General features: G+C 37.4%; 1 protein-coding gene across 4 annotated transcripts in view; it reads left to right on the forward strand.

Annotated features, from left to right (window-relative positions):
- Positions 1 to 4,270: 4,270 nt before the first annotated feature.
- The window catches only part of ELAVL2 (ELAV like RNA binding protein 2), a 172,067-nt gene continuing 163,963 nt past the window's right edge, over positions 4,271 to 12,374 (forward strand). For all 4 annotated transcript variants that reach the window (XM_084983445.1, XM_084983463.1, XM_084983486.1 and 1 more), the window contains exons 1-2: positions 4,271 to 4,600; positions 4,885 to 4,982. The gene's annotated coding sequence lies outside the window, so the exon portion shown is untranslated. The remainder of the gene's footprint in view (positions 4,601 to 4,884; positions 4,983 to 12,374) is intronic.

Raw genomic sequence — 12,374 nt, forward strand, 5'->3', positions numbered from 1 at the left:
ATTATAAGGCAATTATGGGACTTCCTCTAAAAGAATTGTCTGTTGCAGGACTTCCTCAAATAAACGGTCCTTACAAACCCACTTCTGGTTGGTTAATTTGAGCGGATCATCCCACCAATACTAGTGAATAGAGAAATCTTTTAATTGGAATTCTTCAAAATGGCTGACATCCAGAGTCATTTAAATAATCTGGCAGATTTCATTTACAAGCAGGAAACCACAACAGTAGCAGATATGTCTACTGTTAGGAAAGCATCAATTTACAGAGTATTCTGCTAAATATCAATTAAATAAAGAAGTTTATTTTTTCATATAAAACAAAAAGTCTGAAGTTAGGCAGTTCATGACTCATTGAGCAGCTCAAGCATGCCATCAGGAATCCAGGTTTTTCCTTTCTTCTCCACCATCTTTCAGGTATTGGCCTTCAATTTATTGCTTCACAATTGCAAGATGGTTGGTCCACCTCCAGAAGTCAATCAATATCCAAGAAGAAAAAAGGGAGTAGGGCAAAGGGGCAAAAAAGTGGTAGTAGCTGTGTCTATCCTCTTTCATCAAGAAATGAAAAGTTTTCCAGACCTCTCAGCAAATATGTATTGACATTTAATTTTCCAGAAATCTGTCAAACATCTATGACTAGCTGCAAGAAAATCTGGAAAGTCAAACATTCAACTTTCTAGTCTTTAAAGTAAGACAAGGAGAAGGGAGGTTGAGATTTTGTGTTGAGTGAACCCACTTACAATGTTTGTCAGTGGGGCTTACATTTTACTAGGCAGTGTGTTTTCACACCTTTATCATCAAATCATCACAATAGTAGGAGTTGGTCCTTGCTCTTTTAATTTTACTAAAGAGGGAACAGTAGAGTAGTTAAGAGAATTGCCCAAGTCATCCAACTTATAAGCATTGGAACCAATTTCTATATGACTCCAGAAACCCTGCCACCTAACATCATAACAGCATGAAAATAATGCTTTCCCAAAGGCTGAGTATTGAACCTGCTCTTAAAAAGGCAGCACACAGAATTTTCAGATTCCTTACTGGATTCATACACAATCCTCTTGTACTTACCTGTAACAAAGCTTATCGAGAAGTTCTTAAAAGAACAGAGCCAGGTCACTTGGGATTCACCACTGTATTCCATTTGTCACTGAAGCCCTAGCATGACTCTGAACATTTACCCACTGGTGGGAGATTTACAGATGGTAAATTACTTATTTAATACCTAGCTTAATATATATTCCAGTCTTGGTTTGCTTTTATTGATTATATTACTAGTTTTTGATGTATGCCAAAGACATTATTTTGTCCTCTGTTTTTCCCTGCCACATACGACAGGGAAAATAAGTCAGGCATCTAATCATAATTTTCCTCAGATATTAAACATCCTCTTTTCAGAGTGTGCTAATGCTATCATATAGGTTATTAAGGAATGGGCTATAAAATGTTGGTAGGATAAACAGTAGAATAGTAGTTTCCTTGTTTAAAACATATCTACGTTTTTTCTTGGGGCTTGATATAACCTTCTCTCTTACTTCAATTTACATTTAGGTATATGATTCTTGCCAATTTAGTACTATGTTCCACACTAGGCTCAAGTTCTCCTCATTAATGCTGAGTGAGTTGATACGTCTTAATAATCTCCAACTGTGTTAACTTCTCCCAGGTGCAATCTCATGTTTTGCAAGGTTAATACATTTAATGCATACATTTACTGGAGCTGTTTTTTTTTTTTTATCACATCTTAAAATTTTCACTTGTTAAAAGGTCCAATTTCCAAATTTATTGTTCTTTAGTCTGTTTTTCAGCATGTCAAGGAAAACACCTTTATCTCATTAGTTAACTTTCCCATTCCTTCCATTTTTCTTCTAATATTTGTAGCTCTAGGTTGAAGAAGCAGAGAGTGAAATCAGAGAAAAATGAACTTAGTAAAGTACATATTTTCCAGAATGTCTTCAAAACTGTTGAAAAGTTCATGGGGGTGTTGGGGGGTGGGGGTGGGGGGAGACTTACCTAGCCAGCTCATGAGCTATTCTTTTAAAAATGTCTTACTTGTTCTCAACCAAGAGAGTATGCTAAGGGAAAAGTCCTTAGTGTCTTGCCCACCCAGTTGAAGAAATAGCAAGCTTTAAGAACAACATAAACTTTTATTCCTTATCATTACACTTATTATTAATAACATACAACAAAAGCATATTCAAGTTGTCTCAACTCAACAAATGTTTTATGAACTAACCCTACTTACATTATGCAAATTATTAGTAAAACAATCTAAGAAGAAATGTCTTTTTAAAATTTTTTTGATGCTCTTAAGAGTTATTTACATAGAAACAATAATTTTATTAATTACATATATTCTTACTCATTAAGGTATATCTCTAAGGAGTTACTCTAAGCATGCTCTAAGTTAGTGTTACTGTTAGTCAGTAAATTAATTAGCCAAGTAATTTAGATTTCTCACAAATTCCAAATGGTCTTCTCTTCTCCCCAACTTCTCCCCTTTTAATTATAAGAAATAAGTGAACATAAATTTGGTACTACCTTCACGTCATAGAATTGTAAAGAGTGATGAAAGGTAATTGGTTAAAAAAAAGAGGAAGGTTTCTTTGCGCCCTGGAAGGTTTATAAGAACTGAAGGGACCAGGTAAGGTCAACACCACACCAACTTTTTTTCCCCTGTGCTAAAAGTCTCTGACAAGATCTTTCCTTCCTGTCACAAAAGTGGTCTCTTATTAGAAGCAATTAAAAACTTCCAGTTCTTTTACATTCCCTATGGATCAGAACCTCTTTGAAGAGTGGCAGGAAAATCTGCCTTACGGCCTAGAACAGCCCGCACGACCTACGTCCACAAATTCTAAGTGATTAATAAATAGCCGACATAAAAAGGGAGAGATGCTCCATTAGATATAAAGGTCCTGCTTTCTCTCTCCTTCCCGCATTCTCTTAACTGCTATAAGGCATCAGTGAAGAAAATATAGACGTCGATTACAGTGTCAGAGAAGTGGAGCTCCATAAACTCTAATAAAAATAAATATCCTCCACATGGTTCTGGAAAAATCGCTCAGGATGTTCGGAATGTGTAGCCACATCAAGAGTGGATAGCATCACAGTTAAGTTGGAAATGAAAAGTTGAGTGTAAAATCACAGTCTATTTGTCCCCGTAGGGAAATAAAGTATCGGTAAAGCTTTCCTATGCTTGAAAAATCAGTGCCTGTGAATGAGCTGGATTCTTAACACTGTCAAAAGGAGGAGAAAAAAGTACACGCGAATGTTTTCAGCGGGACAATGGGGAGGCAGCAAAGCAGCGACTCAAGACTCTCCACAAAGGAGGCGAAAGGAGAGATGTTTTTACGCACTTTCTGCTTAGGAGGGCAGCTAGATCGGGACCAAGAGAGGAGCAAAACTGGAGGCGGGTGTCAGGGCTGTACCGAGGGGGAGAGGAAGAGGCTGGAGTCCCGCCCGCTGTGACTTTGCCGTGCACCTGCAGGGGCGGCGCTCCTGGCCGAAGGTGCAGCCCAGAACTTGCCGGCGGGACGGGGCAATGGAAAGAGGCGACCCAACGGCCGGGGACAGAACCATGGCCCGCCCCGCCCGTCTCGGACCCGGACCTCACTCCCGCGCCCCGGCAGATCCAGCCTGGCCTGTGGGACTTTCGGTCCAGGTGCAGGGCTCCTTCCCCGCTGTTCGTGGGTCAGGATGAAAAGACCTACCCTGTATTCTCCTCTAGGTCGGCGGCCTCTGGGGTGGGTTTTATCCCCCTACGACCCACCCCCAAGTTGGTTCCGGGGGGAACGCGGGGCTCGCAGAACACGGTACCGCGCCTCTTCGAGCCTCGCTGAGGTGGCGGTGCGAGGTGACGGACAGTTGTAAACTACCCGCCAGTTAACGTCCGGGACGCCAGCTCCCGCACCCGCCCCACCCTGGTCGTCTCCCTCCCTCCGCCCGCTTTCGCCTGTAGTTTTCGATTTGAGGTTTTTCTCTTTTCTTAAGGATAAATTCTCTAGACTTATCTGTTGCAATGAAAATGACCCCATGGTTTTCATACTTTTTTGATCCCTGAAGGAGAAAATCCCTAGGGAAGTGGGGAAGGGAAAGTGTGGGGTGTGTGTGTGTGTGTGTGTGTGTGTGTGTGTGTGTGTGTGTGTGTAAGAGCGAGAGACCGACTGACAGACGGCCGATCGTCCGACCGGGCGGAGGGGGAGCGGGCAGGGGGGCTTCCCTCTCCTGGAGGACAGCCAGAATGATACATACTGTCATTAACAGTTTTGACCCACCCAGACCCCACCCTTCGGTTGCATCCATCACACAGTCATTACAACGGGGCAGCGCTGTCACACTGCCTGCCCTGCTCCCGGGGCTCTTCGGCTGGCTTAATGAGGTGCACCCAGCCGGGGCTATTGTGCAGCGCGAATGAGGCAAGAAGGAGACCGCAACGATCCTAGCAGCTGCTCGCAGCAGCCCCGCAGCCGCAGCCACGCTCAGACCTCAAGTGGATGGATGCCTCTGGAAATCTTTTCCTGAACTAACTCATCAGGCAGTGGAAGACAGTGGCAGGGCTAGTGAACTTAGACGGGGAATTCCTTTCCTGCGGTTGAACTGGCTGGAGGCAAGTGCAGTCACTCGGGTAATCGCGGGGGTGCTGGTGCCGGGGGCGGGGGTGGGGTGGTGGGGGTGGTGATTTTAAGCCAGTCCTGAGTCTAAAGGCGGCTTGCATCAATTTCCCTTCCAACCACTCAACTCTCCCGTTTACCTTTTGTTTAGTTAGCTTGGCTTTTTCCACCCCCACCCCTTCCCTGGTGTGGTCTGAACCGTGCGTCTTGCTCTGGGGGTTGTGCATTTTAATGTAATTCTGATGGGCGAATGTTCTCTCCTTTTTGTTGTGATTATTAGAGATACTTTAGTCCTGCCTTCCCAGTTCTGCGCCCTGCACAAGCAGTTTTGAAAAATTAAGTGCAAAAAGCATGACAAAGCAATATGAGGTTGCCGTGGTAAGTGAACTTTTAAACAAAAAATTACCATTTCTTCTCGTGTGCTCGGTCTGTGGGTGATTTGAAGGGGGCTCATCACACACAAAGGACTAGGGGCTGGGAGCTGGGAGGAGGGGGTGGTGAAACAAAAAATTGTAGTTTTAATTTCTTCTCTTTACTGTGGTCAGTAAACATGTTTTGTGTTTATCTGTTTGATACTCTTGGGATTGTCATGGGCTTAACGCATTTAAAGCGCGGAGAGCTGGCAGTGAGCAGGGTGGAGGTGCAGGGGAGGGAGGAGAAGGGAACTAGGTTATTGTCTGGTTTCAAAAGAGCCGTGCAGTTCTGACTTCCTGAACTCAACACTGTAGCCGGGTCATTCCTGATCAAAATCCTTAAGGAGAAAGGGAACAATGGGGTTACACTAAGTTACTCCAACAGTCTCTATACCCTCACCTGCGCTGTTAAACCTCCCCCTTTCTTCCTCTCATTTCCTCAGGCAGCAACCCTAGAAGCCATCCTTTTAGACAAATTTGAAAGGCTAAATGATGATCGTAAATACATTTGGAAAGCTGTGGTCTTAAAAGGTTTGAGGCTGGAGAAAGGGATTGCTTTCTACCCTCCTTCCCAGTTCTCCCTGTTCTCCTCCTGACACTGCCCTTCTTTTAAACTAAAATAAACAGGTTTTAAGGGTCCTTCCTCAATCTCCTCACCTATTTGTTTTAAAATGGGAAGTATATTCCAGGGATGGATTTCTGAATTTTGCCCCTTTATCTCATTCACTTTCTGAGAATGGCTATCCAATTTGTTTGTAGTAAATTTAACAAGTTCAAGTTTGGTAAAAGGCTCAACCTTTCCTCTGGAAAATTCAAAAATTTTGACCACCTCTGCACTTAAGAACAAAACGAAAACATTAGCAGTTTGTTAAAAGTTAAGAAAAAGTCTTAACTTTTTCTGTTTGTGAATCTAGTTGCCTTTTAACTTGTCAAGGGCTGTTGCCATGGAGATGACTGGGACGCCCTATATTGGAATGGACCTATACATTCTCTGATGAGGCAAGGCCATCTAAGTTTTCTCATTTGAAGGATGGGATAAAAACAGACGTCTCCTTAAGAGGAACTGTTCTCATGTTTTGTTGAAACCATTCTTAACTTCCATTTATATGTGTGTAGATATATACTTGTATGTGCTTACATTTCTTAAGATATATTCTGAAATAAAGATTTTAGTTATTATACATGTCCTCTGATCATAAGAAACACAGATAATAACTTTTTTAACTTATTATATTTCAGTAAAGATGAATGTATTTTTTGGACCTATACTTTAATAACATTTTAACAACTGACTTATTTTTTAACTATTCTACATGAAGTTACTGTAATTCACTAGTAATCAGCACAGGAAAGTGACACCTTATACAGTTAGCTCCCAAAGTTATCACTATTGCTATTTGCAACCACCATCCTTAAAACAGTTTACAGTTTGAGAGCTTAAACACCAAATGACTAAGCAAACTACTAATCTCTTGAGTACAAGAAAGTATCATTTCAGTAAAACTTTGAATCTTAGAAGAGTTTAGATTAAAATACAGCATTTTGTATATTTTAGAATATGTATTTTAATTCCATTTTAATTGAGACGTTTGCTTTTCTTTAGTACTGATATTCTTAGAGTACAGATAGTCAACTAACAATGTTAACTATATTATTTATTTTGGACAATACTTCTCAGCTGTCATACCTATTTAATTTAAAATATATGGCCTGTACATATGTAAAATTAGATTGCCTTGATACTGTCATTGAGAAAAACACCTTTAATCAGAGTTATAATCTCAAACAAGTCATCCACTGTAGTTTTTCATTTACACATTAAAAATATTGTTTGAGTTGAAGAGAGTCATAAAAATTATTACTTAAGATAAGTTGTCTTCTAAATGATAATAGTAGTGCATATATTAAGTTCCCTATAAAAGTACTTAGAATAAAGCTGTATATTCCTGGCACTTTCATTTACTAATACCCTAATTCTGTCGCAATTATAGGTCTGCTAAATAGTCTCACTACAGAAATTTCTTTAAATTAGAATGTAAGACTATAATAATTTCTTTCTTCAGTGTTCTAATGATATGTTGTTGGCACATTGGAAATACAGTGGCCATGTTCTGGTATTTTCCCTAAGCCTCGGTCCATTAGAATAAATTGTACAACTAACAGAAAGCTTATAATGTTCATAAGAACAAAAGTGTTTTCAACTAAATATTTCTATACTCTCATAGAAATACTCATTGTTTCTCATATCATTGACTCACTTTATATGAATAGGTATCCTGAATAAAGGAGAAAAATGGATGAGATAAAGGGAGTGGGGGTGGCTGGTAGCCAGGGTCATCTAATGTTATATTGGAGGTTTTACCTCTTATACCATATCTTGGATATGAAATGTGCCTGCAAGCAAAAAAAAAAAAAAAAAAAAAGTTAAAAAAGGAATGGCTGAAGTGATACTATGATTTTAAAAATTCAAAAGTAACTTTCATTTATTACTTCTAATTAGCATTAATCTTAATGTGTTTATGTCAGATACACAATGAAAACAGCTAAGAATTTAACTTTGACAGTTAACATTTGTTGTCTCTCTGAATCTGATCATATATGTAAGTGCTTTACTTACATTATCTTTTAATATTCAGAACACTCTTGGTGGTAGGTTTTAGTATGCCTAGAAACTGAATAGTTAAGGTCAGATACCTCCTAAACCATGGAGTGAGGATTTGAATCAAAATCTATCTGATTCTAAACTCAGGTCCAAAATCAAGCAAAATGAGAATAAAATAATAGAAAATATAAGCTAATTTACTAAATTTAAAGAGAACTGCTTCATAAAACCCACATAATCTTCCCAGATTCCAAACATCGGGATGATTACCTCTTAATCTTGCCACTTTCCTCAATAAGACATCTAGAAGAAAAATATCTTACCAAAATATAACTATATCCCCAACTATCCCTAACTCTATTCCCAAATTGGGTTTGGATACATTAGGCTAGTTTGGCTGGTTGTTTCTTTGTGGGGACACTAATGGAGAATTTATTGCATTCTCCATCCCACCCCAAAAATAAACAAAAGGAGAGGAAGAATAAATCAATTTTAATGAAAAAAGTATTTTCAAATATGTGCAAACAATTTTGAAACATACACAACATACACAGATAGGTACCAGGACTTAATTAAAGGAAAGCCTAAATGAAAACCCAGTTTTATTTAAAAATAAGAGAGTTAAAATCAAATAAGCAGAGTAATTTTTTTCACTTTACCTATTTAAATGGGACTTACAATAACATTTGTAAAAGTAATGGAGTGTTATATGTTTTATAGATAGCAAATCATTTCATGACTTTTTTTGACGTATATTTATTTTCTAGGGGTTTAATCAGTTAACCTTTACTTTAGTTATTCAATGAATAGGGGCCTCCATTTTTTAAATTGCCTTCATTCAGTGAACTAAAGAGTCAAAGATAGAAATTGATAATAGAAAATAAAGTTTCAAATGGGCCTCATTTTGTGATTCCTTTTTAAATATTAAAGATGATAGACTCTGAAATACGGAGAGAAAAATACTTTTCCTTTTAAAAAAGCTCTAATTTTGCTCTTTTTATTTATTAAAAATCTTTGAACCTGAGAGATTGGAGCATAGATTATTGCATCTGCTCAAGTTTGTTTATTAACTTGGATCTGCAGAAATGGAGATGTTAAGATTTTATCAAGACAATCCACTTAAATTCCTCTAAGTACCAGTATTTAAGGACATCATGTACATTCAACAGAAAACTGCTCAATTTTTCATTGTCACTTGCGAATAAATGAAAGTACTTAAAATAACTCTATCTGCATTTTTTTTTGTAATATATGGGCTCCTGAGTTGTTTTGTGTAGACTTTAAAAAAAAATCAATTACTTTTTTTAAATGCAGAGGGCACTCATATTTAAAAGGGCATTTGAATTAATGCTTCTGCTAAGTGAAGAACTTTTAAAAAACTGTATTATCCATTTTGTAAGGTTAATTTTTATGAAGTGAAATCATCCAAATCTATTATGTTTAACCTTACGACTATGAGAATTCCATAGCTTTTTTAAAAGTCTGATAATTTTGGACTTTCAGGAACTGTTTTATAAAGGTGACAACTGTGATGTTTAAATGTTGCAAACCCCAATATAGTCTAGCAGTCAGTTACATATAACTCAATTCTACTTCATTTTGACCGTGGAGACCATGCCTTGAAAAACCCTCGGACTTTTACCTCCCGAAACCTAATTGTAGTTACTTGTGTCATTTTAATTAAAATTCAGGCTGGCTCTTTTTTTTTAAATCATAAAACATTTGTATAATTTTCTATTTTATCCTTGATTTGAAAATTTGTATTACTTCATTATTATGTATTACAATCATAGAATTATATGTAGAATTTTCTTTCCCTTCAGCTTCATCAAAATACACAAGTCTATATTTAAATAGTAAATACGCAACAAGTCATATTAGTAGGAAGCAAAAAAATTGTTAAAGCAGTTTTTCAGTTTAAATTTGTGGGATAATGCCACAAAACTAAATTTTATCTAATGATGATAACATTAACATTTATTTAACTAAAAATTTAAGAGTATTTTAGGGTATATCTGTGAAGTCTGCTTCTATCTCTCCATCATTGCTGTTCCATAATTCCATAAAAAGTAATAATTTCACTTGAAAAATTAGAAGGAAAATGTGAACTGTATTTAGTCTTAGAATCCTTCATGCTGTGCATTTCAATTATCCCTTTAAATTTCTACAAACATGAAATCTTTGTTTTGTGTTCAAAGTAACATTACATGTTATGGACTTTCAAAGCCTCTCAGAGCATGAAGAGTTTACAGGAAAGGGCAGACTAATGCTATCTACGTATTACCAAACCTGACAGACATAGACAAAGGCTGAGAAGTCAGTGTTAATGGTTTTAAATTAAAAGGCAGGGGGGAAGGAAATATAAACCAAATGAAACCTGAAGTCATTAGCATTAAGAAATGAGAACTCAGCTTTTTGAGTGTTTCTAATAAGTGTAATTAACCACTAGACACATATTTGATACAATCTAAAAACATTACCCCATCCTTTGTTAAAGATAAGGAGAGTAAAGATTGCTACAGAAATCTAGACTTTGGAATTTCTAATTTCTCAGCGTTTAATTTATCACCATTAAATTTGATATTATGGCAGAGGTGGTATTTAATATATGTGGTTGATTCTTATCAATCCCCATAACATTTTCAAGTGTCTTAGAATACAAAAATGATAAACTTCACTCAACAAACATTACTGCATGATTACTAGGTTTAGAGCTCAGTGCTAGAGCCCAAGAATGCCCCGCTGGAAAAGATGGCTTTGCCGTCAAGCAATTCACAGTCTGTAGGAAATAAGACATGTCAACAAATGGTTATAATGCAATGAGATAATTGCTATCAGAGGTGTGTACAAAGGGCTTTTAGAAAGACAGAGGAAGTTCTGGCCAATATACCTGCAGCTGACTTTAGCTGGATGTTCAGGAAGTGCTTCCCAGCGGAGGTGAAGTTTTGCATACATTAAAAAAAAGTGTAGTAGTGAAACTTCAAATAATACAAAGAAAATGAAAATATATTTTCCTAGTCTTTACGTTTTGATATGTAATTTTGATGAGGGGAAGCAAGTTGTCTGTGTAGTATGCTGAATTTTTCAAGATTCATTAGTGTAATTTCTCAAATACACTGCCTTTGACAAATGTGCACAGCCAGGAAAGCCTTTAATATATTAATTACGTTAGTGTTTTGTTGCTAGTAACATAATAGATAAAGCAAAGGCTCCATTTTTATTCTTCTATGCCATACCCCACCCCACAAAAAACAAGTATTTTGTAAACTGTGAAAAGCAAAGTAATTAAATAACATAAATGGCGAGGGAGATTGTCTGTGATATAGGCTAACATAAGAAAGGAAGGTATAGTAAGAAAGGTTATTTGAGAGGAAATGATATGAAAATGTTTTAAAATAGGAAAAAGAGTTCTGCTTCAACGGAAGTGATTTCATTTTCTTTTGTATTGCTTTCACATTTACAATGGAGGAGGAAAGTACAATTAATCTCAGATTTTCCTTATTTATGGTTAAGTTTCATCATTGATCAGACTAAAACCACCCTTTTTCTTTTTTAAACTCCCACATGTGTGAAAAATCTCTTCAGCGTGATTAGTATTTCTTGCAAATATCATTTTGCATTTTGCTCTCTGATAGCTTGACAATACAGTTTAGCCATTCCTGCTGGGATTCTCTCCTGGCAACATCTTATTCCTTGTGTTCGTTTTTAGGAAAATCCTCTCCACATTGTTATATGTATTATTTTATAGGAAGGAAGCATGTAAAATACTCTTGAACTCATTTTTTCTTGTGAGTTTGAATAGCATTCAGATTAGAATGATTTCCCCAGAATTTTATAGGCTTGCCCAATCCAGCTGTATATTTTATATGCTAATGTAAATTCTATTTTTGTTCCCCTTGGGGGTTTAAGTGATTATAATTGTTGCTCTTCAAAAGCCAAACAGATGATGATTGCTGCTTCAGGAGTATACCAAAAGAAACTGGCTTTCATTAAACCTGCTCATCCACTTCATAATTATCTCCATTTTATCTAGCTAAGAAGCAGGAAAAAATGGCAAGTACAGTTCATTGAAGCCAGTTCGGTTATTTAAACATTGCTTTATTGAACTAGCAGGAGGTGTTAAAGTAGGGGGAATGTTTTCATTCTAACACTGATATGTACCCAGTGGTCTAACTCAAGAGTTAGTTGAGCATCAAATGCCAGAGGCCACAAGGAATGAGAGGGGAGATATTTTGAGTCATTCTGAGACGTGTCCCCTAGTGGATACAGTAAATAGTACTGCAGTGGCTGCTCTTCTGAAAGTCTTTTTGCTTGTTCTTCTTTCTGTAAATTCGAAATGGAATTACTTATTTAGTATTCATTAAGAAACACTCAGAAATGCACCCTAAATAAAAGGGAAATTTCCTATAAATGTAAAAAGGGGGGGTGAAATTTATAAAGTCTCAAAGGATGCCAAATCCTGAGACTGACTGACATCCAGGAATCCTCATGATCACGTGAACCTTGAGATCTAATCATGAGTCAGAAAGCAGATTTTTGGTTTGCCTCAACTGAGAGAATATTTCCCCCAGGTGACACAAGGGCTCTTGGTTATCTGTGCCCAGTCTTAGGACAAGGGTGGAAGGGGTAGCCTTGGAACTATTTCTGACTGTCCATTGTTAAATGGCACAGTGAGGGGTTGTGAACTCTCACCCAAAGGAATAGAGAGGTGCCACAGTCAACAGCTGTTCCAGCTTCCAGCTGTGAGAAAGAAAT

Source organism: Sus scrofa, chromosome 1 (assembly GCF_054392235.1).
Source record: "Sus scrofa isolate SSC_HxYL_T2T_F1_AM1 chromosome 1, Sscrofa_HxYL_maternal_Yorkshire_Landrace_v2.0, whole genome shotgun sequence".
Lineage (NCBI taxonomy): Eukaryota > Metazoa > Chordata > Mammalia > Artiodactyla > Suidae > Sus > Sus scrofa.